Source organism: Portunus trituberculatus, chromosome 27 (assembly GCF_017591435.1).
Source record: "Portunus trituberculatus isolate SZX2019 chromosome 27, ASM1759143v1, whole genome shotgun sequence".
Classification (NCBI taxonomy): Eukaryota; Metazoa; Arthropoda; class Malacostraca; order Decapoda; family Portunidae; genus Portunus; species Portunus trituberculatus.
The window spans coordinates 4,316,870-4,324,369 of NC_059281.1; the positions used below are offsets into that span (position 1 = coordinate 4,316,870).

The 7,500-nt window shown below is 41.2% G+C and overlaps 1 protein-coding gene and 1 pseudogene across 1 annotated transcript in view; one reads left to right on the plus strand and one right to left on the minus strand.

Moving 5' to 3' along the window:
* LOC123509435 overlaps positions 1 to 2,081 on the minus strand; it is a 21,583-nt pseudogene extending 19,502 nt beyond the window's left edge.
* The window catches only part of LOC123509684, a 155,216-nt gene that overhangs the window by 81,817 nt on the left and 65,899 nt on the right, over positions 1 to 7,500 (plus strand).

Sequence of the window (7,500 nt, forward strand, 5' to 3'; positions counted from 1 at the left end):
ACAATACTTTTTTTCCTTCGTTGTATAAATTTTTTAGGTCAGTTCTCAGGTGAGTGTACACGTGGTCAGTGAACGATACAATGTGGGAAGTTAGTTTTGAGTCCATGTGTTTATTTTATTATTTTTTCTGTCTCTAAATGTTACGTCTCTTAAGGATCTCTCTATCTGCGGGAAGCTTTGACGTTGAGTGTGTTGGGTTGGATTGTGGGTTGTAGCTCCTCAAGATCACTGCACAGGTGGCTAACTCAGAGGCTGATTTAGTGGCGTACCTGCATCACTACTTCATTTAATACTTAGTGATCGCTAGACTGATTTTTTTAATATTATTGAAACTGGCCTAGGGAAAAAAATAAAATAAAATAAATAAATAAATAAATAAAAAATGGAAAGAGGCCCACGTATTTGCCAGTTCCCTTACAGATCAATAGAGTTAGACAGAGTACAGGGACAAATGTCTTGAAACTCCCTCTTAAAAGAAGTGAAGTCGTAGGGTGATGGAAATACAGAAGCGGGCAAGGAGTTCCAGAATTTACCTGCATAATTACTTCTTTCAAAAATTAGTGATTGCTAGACTAATTAATTAACTAAGTCAATTAATGTATCTTTACGTGAGTGATTTCATGGCTCACCTGCATTACTACTTCATTCAGAATTGTCTTAGTGGTTGGTAGACAAATTAATTAACTAACTAAAGGAATTCAATGGTGAGTAAATGTATCTTCAACTTGTAGGATTAAGAAATTAACTGTGTGTGTGTGTGTGTGTGTGTGTGTGTGTGTGTGTGTGTGTGTGTGTGTGTGTGTGTGTGTGTGTGCAGTACTTGAGTAAATATTTGAGTGAGACCTTTTCTTTTCTTTTCTTTTCTTGGTTTTCTTTATCCAAGTTTTCAGTGAATCTATTTTTGTCTTTTTCTTGTTTTTCTTTCATTTCCTTCCTAGGTGTTTCCACACACACACAAAAAAAAAACATATTCTCAACATTTACCTTGAATTTTGCCGCTCTAGAAATTTTTGTGGTTACATTTTATTTTTTAGTTTATTTTTTACAAGTTTGTCTCTTTTTTTTTTTTTTTTTTTTTTTTTTTACATCTTAGGCGTCATTTGCTGCGCGTGATCATAGTGTGTGTGTGTGTGTGTGTGTGTGTGTGTGTGTGTGTGTGTGTGTGTGTGTGTGTGTGTGTGTGTGTGTGTGTGTGTGTGTGTTCTGTTATGTAGATTGGCAAACGGATCACCTCTCTCTCTCTCTCTCTCTCTCTCTCTCTCTCTCTCTCTCTCTCTCTCTCTCTCTCTCTCTCTCTCTCTCTCTCTCTCTCTCTCTCTCTCTCTCTCTCTGGCCTTGAAGAGTTGACCACGAAATCCCTCTCAGAAACACACACACACACACACACACACACACACACACACACACACACACACACACACACACACACACACACACACACACACACACACACACACACTGCTTTGACATTATTGGATACATTTATTTTTTTTTATTTATTTTTATTTTTATTCACGCTATTTATGTTTTGCTGTCATCCTTGCTCTTGATTTTAGTTCATTCGTGTGAGGAAATTATTATCAAAGGACATTAGTAGAATAAATAATCTTGTATATCCTGTTCTTAATAAATAAATAAATTGCCTTCCGTTTGTTGTTGTTGTCGTTGTTGTTGTTCTTCTTCTTGTGGTGTAGGTGTTTAGAGGGAGGAGGAAGAAGAGGAGGTGGTGATGGAGGTGGTCGTGTGGTTTGGGTGGGGTAGGAGAGAGGGGAGGTAGAAGGGGAAGGAGGAGGAAGAGATGAATATGCTGGAGGGAAGAGGAGGAAGAGGAGGTTGAGGAAGGTGGAGAGAAGAGCATTAGTTGTAGTTACGTAGTTAAAGAGGATGGAGGAGGAGGAGATGAGGAGGAGGAGGAGGAGGAGGAGGAGGAGGAGGAGGAGGAGGAGGAGGGAGGAGGAGGAGGAGGAGGAGGAGGAGGAAGAAGAAGAAGAAGAAGAAGAAGAAGAAGAAGAAGAAGAAGAAGAAGAAGAAGAAGAAGAAGAAGAGGAGGAGGAGGAGGAGGAGGAGGAGAAAGAAGAAGAAGAAGAGGAAAAGGAGAAAGAAATAAGAAGAAAAGAAACAAATGAAAGCAAGAAACATAAAGAAACCGATAAAATGAAAGAGGAGAAAAAAATGAAGTAGAAAAGATGAAAAGTAAGGAAGGAAGATCTTGGGAGAGGAGGGAAGAGGGAGGAAGGGAGAGGCAGGGAGAGGAAGGAGAGGCAGGATACGTAAGCCAAGCAAACATTTGGGTCAGTAGAAAGGTAAGCACACACGGAATACGAGAGAGAGAAGGAAAAGGAAGGAAGGAAAGATGGAGGGAAGGGAGAGAAAGGAAACTATGAGAAATTTTGGAGGAAAGATGGATAGGTAGGTACTGGTGGTGGTGGTGGTGGTGGTGGTGGTGGTAAACGTGAGAGTATCAGTGATAGTAATGGTGATGATAATGGTGAATGGTGGCGATGCTCGTGGTCTTAATGGTGAGAAGGAGGAACATGGGACGGTGGCGCTGGTGATGATAGTGATGGTGGTGATGGCGAAGATGGAGTTAATGGCCGGAGTGGTGATAGTGATGGTTTTAGTGATGGTGGTGAGCACGTTACGTAATGGTGAGGGGAGGGAAGCGAGGGAGAAAGGATGACTGACTTATTGCACTATTATGATGGGGGATGGGAGAGGTTGGGGTGATGGGGGGGGGTGAGTCGGGGATGGGGTTGAAGAATTGGGGGTTAGAATATCATCCTTTCTCTTTCAATGGTTTATTTTTTCGTCCAATCAGTTTCAAGTCCTTTATTCATTGATTGTGTGAAAATGTCCTTGTTTTTATTGTTCATTTTAACTGTGTAGCTTATTTTTGTATTATTTCAACACTTTTTTGTACTTTTTTCATTACTGGTGTGTTTTTTTATTAAGGTTTTTAGTGTGTGTGTGTGTGTGTGTGTGTGTGTGTGTGTGTGTGTGTGTGTGTGTGTGTGTGTGTGTGTGTAGTCGCGTCTTTTGTCCATTCATTCAGTGTTGTCGTTCGTGTAGTGATTAATAATGACGATAATGGATGGTAATTTTAATGGGTGTGTCTTTTCATCCTTGTCATTCATTCATGCTGACGTTCTGATTGTTGTTGTTGTTGTTGTTGTTGTCGTTGTCGTCAGTTTATGAAGCGGTTTATTAACTGATGTGGAAACTAACTGACTGACTGATTTTCTTACTGACTGACTGACTGACTTACTGATTAAATGATTGAATAATTGGATGAGGAACTGATTAGATGATTAACTAACTTGCTAACTAACTATAACACACACACACACACACACACACACACACACACACACACACACACACACACACACACACACACAAGGCTATTCCAAGAAAACATTAACACACATCACGACAACAGTTTTCTTTTCCTCTTCCCTCCCTCGCTCTCTCCGTCACCTACAGACACACACACACACACACACACACACACACACACACACACTGCTCTTCCTCCTCCTCGTGTGCATCCTATTGTGGGTTTAGGAGGAAGTCATTTAGACACTCAAGATACCCTGCAGTTCCTCGTCGCAGTGTTGCCAAGTCCGAGGGTCAGGGACAAGGGTAGGAGACAGTAGGGTCTGGTAATAATGCTTCCTGGTAGGGTGGTGGGGAGGCTGGCTGGCTGGCTGGCTGGCTGGCTGCTACCTTGCTGGAGGGCATGAAGAGGAGAAGGAGGAGCAGGTGGTGGTGGTAGTAGTAGTAGTGGTAGTGGTGGTGGTGATACTAGGTAAAAAAATGAGAAGTTAGGGGGAAGAGAAGAAGGGTGAGGAAGAATAGGAAGAGGTAAAGAGAAAAGGAATTAGTGAAAGAGTATGGATTAGGAGAAGGAGGTAGATGAGAAAGAAGAGGTGGAGGAGGAAAATTATGAGGAGGACAAGGAGAAGGAAGCAAGGTGTGTGCTACCAGGAATGAGGAGAAAAAAATGGTGTTTGAATGTGGTGGAAGAGGAAGAGGAGGTGAAGGGAAGAGAGAATGGACGTAGAGATATGAAAGACAAAACTAAAGAGGGTAAAGAAGAGAGAGAGAGAGAGAGAGAGAGAGAGAGAGAGAGAGAGAGAGAGAGAGAGAGAGTAAGAAAAGAGTATTATTATTTAGATTCATTATAGAAAATAACATTGTTTTCCTTAATTTTTACAATTTCATAAAGATTTCAGGTGTTAATGATATGTTTATTTACTTGTTTATTTGTTTGTTTGTTTGTTTGTTTGTTTGTTTGTTTGTTTGTTTGTTTGTGTATCTCATTCATTCCTTCTCTTCTTCCTTTGTTCCTCCTCATATTTTTCCTTCATTTTTTCCTCTTATTCTTTTGTTTCTTTCTCTCTTATCAACTTTCTCGTGTTTTTTCCCATAAGAAGAAAATTGTTTTGTTGAAATTGCTCTCTCTCTCTCTCTCTCTCTCTCTCTCTCTCTCTCTCTCTCTCTCTCTCTCTCTCTCTCTCTCTCTCTCTCTCTCTCTCTCTCTCTCTCTCTCTCTCTCTCTCTCTCTCTCTCTCTCTCTCTCTCTCTCTCTCTCTCATTATTGGAGTGAAAGTTTATACTCTTCCATTAACAGTACTTTTCTCCACCAAACTTCCTCCTCCTCCTCCTCCTCCTCCTCCTCCTCCTCCTTCCTCCTCCTCCTCCTCCTCCTCCTCCTCCTCCTCCTCTACCTGCGGGAGGTAACACCAACATGAACCCTGTTATTAGCCACTTCCTGCGACGGCCATGGAGGAGGAGGAAGAGGAGGAGGAGGAGGAGGAGGAGGAGGAGGAGGAGGAGGAGGAGGAGGAGGAGGAGGAGGAGGAGGAGGAGGAGGAGGAGGAGGAGGAGGAGGAGGAGGAGGAGGAGGAGGAGGAGGAGGAGGAGGAGGAGGAGGAGGAGGAGGAGGAGGAGATAAGAGAGTCTGTGGATTAGGAAGAAAGTTACCGTGTTAAATTTAGGGCATTAAGAGAGAGAGAGAGAGAGAGAGAGAGAGAGAGAGAGAGAGAGAGAGAGAGAGAGAGAGAGAGAGAGAGAGAGATAGAGAGTTTGCTTTTAAAACAACAATAACAACAGCAACTATACCTCCACCACCACCATCACCACCACCACCAACAACAACAACAATAACAACAACAACAACAACAACAACAACAACAACAACAACAACAACAACAACAACAACAACAACAACAACAACAACAACAACAACAACAACAACAACAACAACTACTACTAGTACTACTACTACCACGACGACGACGACTACGATGTGACGACGACGACGTGACAAGATTCTACTACTACTACTACTACTACTACTACTACTACTACTACTACTACTACTACTACTACTACTACTACTACTACTACTACTACTACTACTACTACTACTACTACTACACAGTCGGCCTGCCAAATCGAAACAGTGCTATCCCCGTAAAGCCATAGAAAGGAAATAACGGCTGTGAGGAAGCGGATTTTGAGTCAAGTGGTGATGGCTGTGAAGCGGACGGGGCGGGGCTGGGCGGGACTGGGTGGGGTGGGGTGTTCAGTCATGCCCCATTACGGAAGCAAGTCGTGCAAGATTCTTATGACGTGAAGCCTTTACTGTGGATCGCTTTGTCTTGTAAGAACTGTTTTCAAGGATGAGAGAATGATTGCTATTGTTACTGTTTTTTTCTCCACTTTATCTATTTATTTTATTTTCACGATTTTTCTTTCCTCACCTGCTTCTGTATTCCCTCTCATTATTTCACTTGTTTCAGAATGTTTCAAGACACTTATGTACAATTTTTTTTCTTTTGTTTTTGTTCTCCACGCATCGGTAGACATCAAACAAAACAAAATACTACCTAATACTTTGAAACACTTACTTATATGACTTCAGTGATTTCAAAATGTTTCAAGACACTTTTCATTTTGTCTTATGTTTTCGTTCTCCATACACCAATAAGCACAAAACAAAGGAAAACACTATAGACCTAATGCTTTGGAACTCTTGTGTTTACTAAGTCATTTTCCCAGTGATAAAAAGACTCTCTCTCTCTCTCTCTCTCTCTCTCTCTCTCTCTCTCTCTCTCTCTCTCTCTCTCTCTCTCTCTCTCTCTCTCTCTCTCTCTCTCTCTCTCTTTAACCCCTTGAATACCATGACGCGTTTCTATATTCATTCTGGTTACTATTTGTTGTTTTTATACAGGTTCAGAAACTCATGTGGGGGATTAAAATAGTGATGACTGTGACCATGAATCTTCTGACCTCCATAGACCCTTCCTAATGTCAATAAAATGGTCTAATCGTGCACAAATCTCAAGGTAAAAACGAGTCCCAGTATTGAATGGGTTAATGTAGTTATTTTTTTTTATCAGTATTCTCAATCTTGTTTAAATCCAAGTTAGTATACTTATTTTATGTAACTTCTGTAAACTGTTGAGTGTGTGTGCGTGAGCGTGAATCCATTACTCCGTGCTGCTCAGGGAAGCTTAAGGATTACAAGTCTCAGAAAAAAGTTAATTCCTCCTTTTGTATTTTTAAGTATTCTTCATCCCTTAATCTGCTTACAGTTAATATTCTGTATTTTCTTATTTTTATTTTTACATTTATCATATTTAACAAAGGCTTTTATTATTTTTTTTATTTGTTATTCTTTTAAAGCTTTTTGTTATTTTTATGGGGTTTGTTTTCTCTTTTCCTTTTCATCTGTTATCTGTTTTTTTCTTATCTTTTTTTCTTTTTTCTTTTTCATAATTATTTCTTTCATATGATTATCTCCCCTGTTTCTCTCTCTCTCTCTCTCTCTCTCTCTCTCTCTCTCTCTCTCTCTCTCTCTCTCTCTCTCTCTCTCTCTCTCTCTCTCTCTCTCTCTCTCTCTCTCTCTCTCTCTCTCTCTCTCATCTCATCACACATTATACAAACGCTTTCACACACACACACACACACACACACACACACACACACACACACACACACACACACACACACACACACACACACACACACACACACACACACACACACACACACACACACACACACACACACAAGCTTACCAGTGACGTCAACCTCCTCCTCAGAGCCACACCTTTGCAGATTACAACTAACCTAATTACGAGTCACTCCAGTTCCTCACGCCAGTCCCTTTAAAATTATTCACCAGGCACGTGTTCCCTCCATCGCTGCGGGAATAAAGATGCAGTATTATTAGTGAACCAGTCAGCCAGTCAGTGAGTCGGTCAGCCAGCCATCCACAGGGACACGTGCAGTTAGGAAAGGGATTAAGTTATACAAGACGTGACAACTTCCCTGAAAAAGATCTCTAGGTGTTTTTCTTTCTTTAACTAAGTTCGCCTGTCGGAGCTTAGCAAGATGATGATGGTACGGATGATGGTGCAGATGAGGATGGTGTCGCCACTTGTTCGCCGTTATCCCAGTGTTTGGTTGAAGAGGCACGTTTGGTGAGAT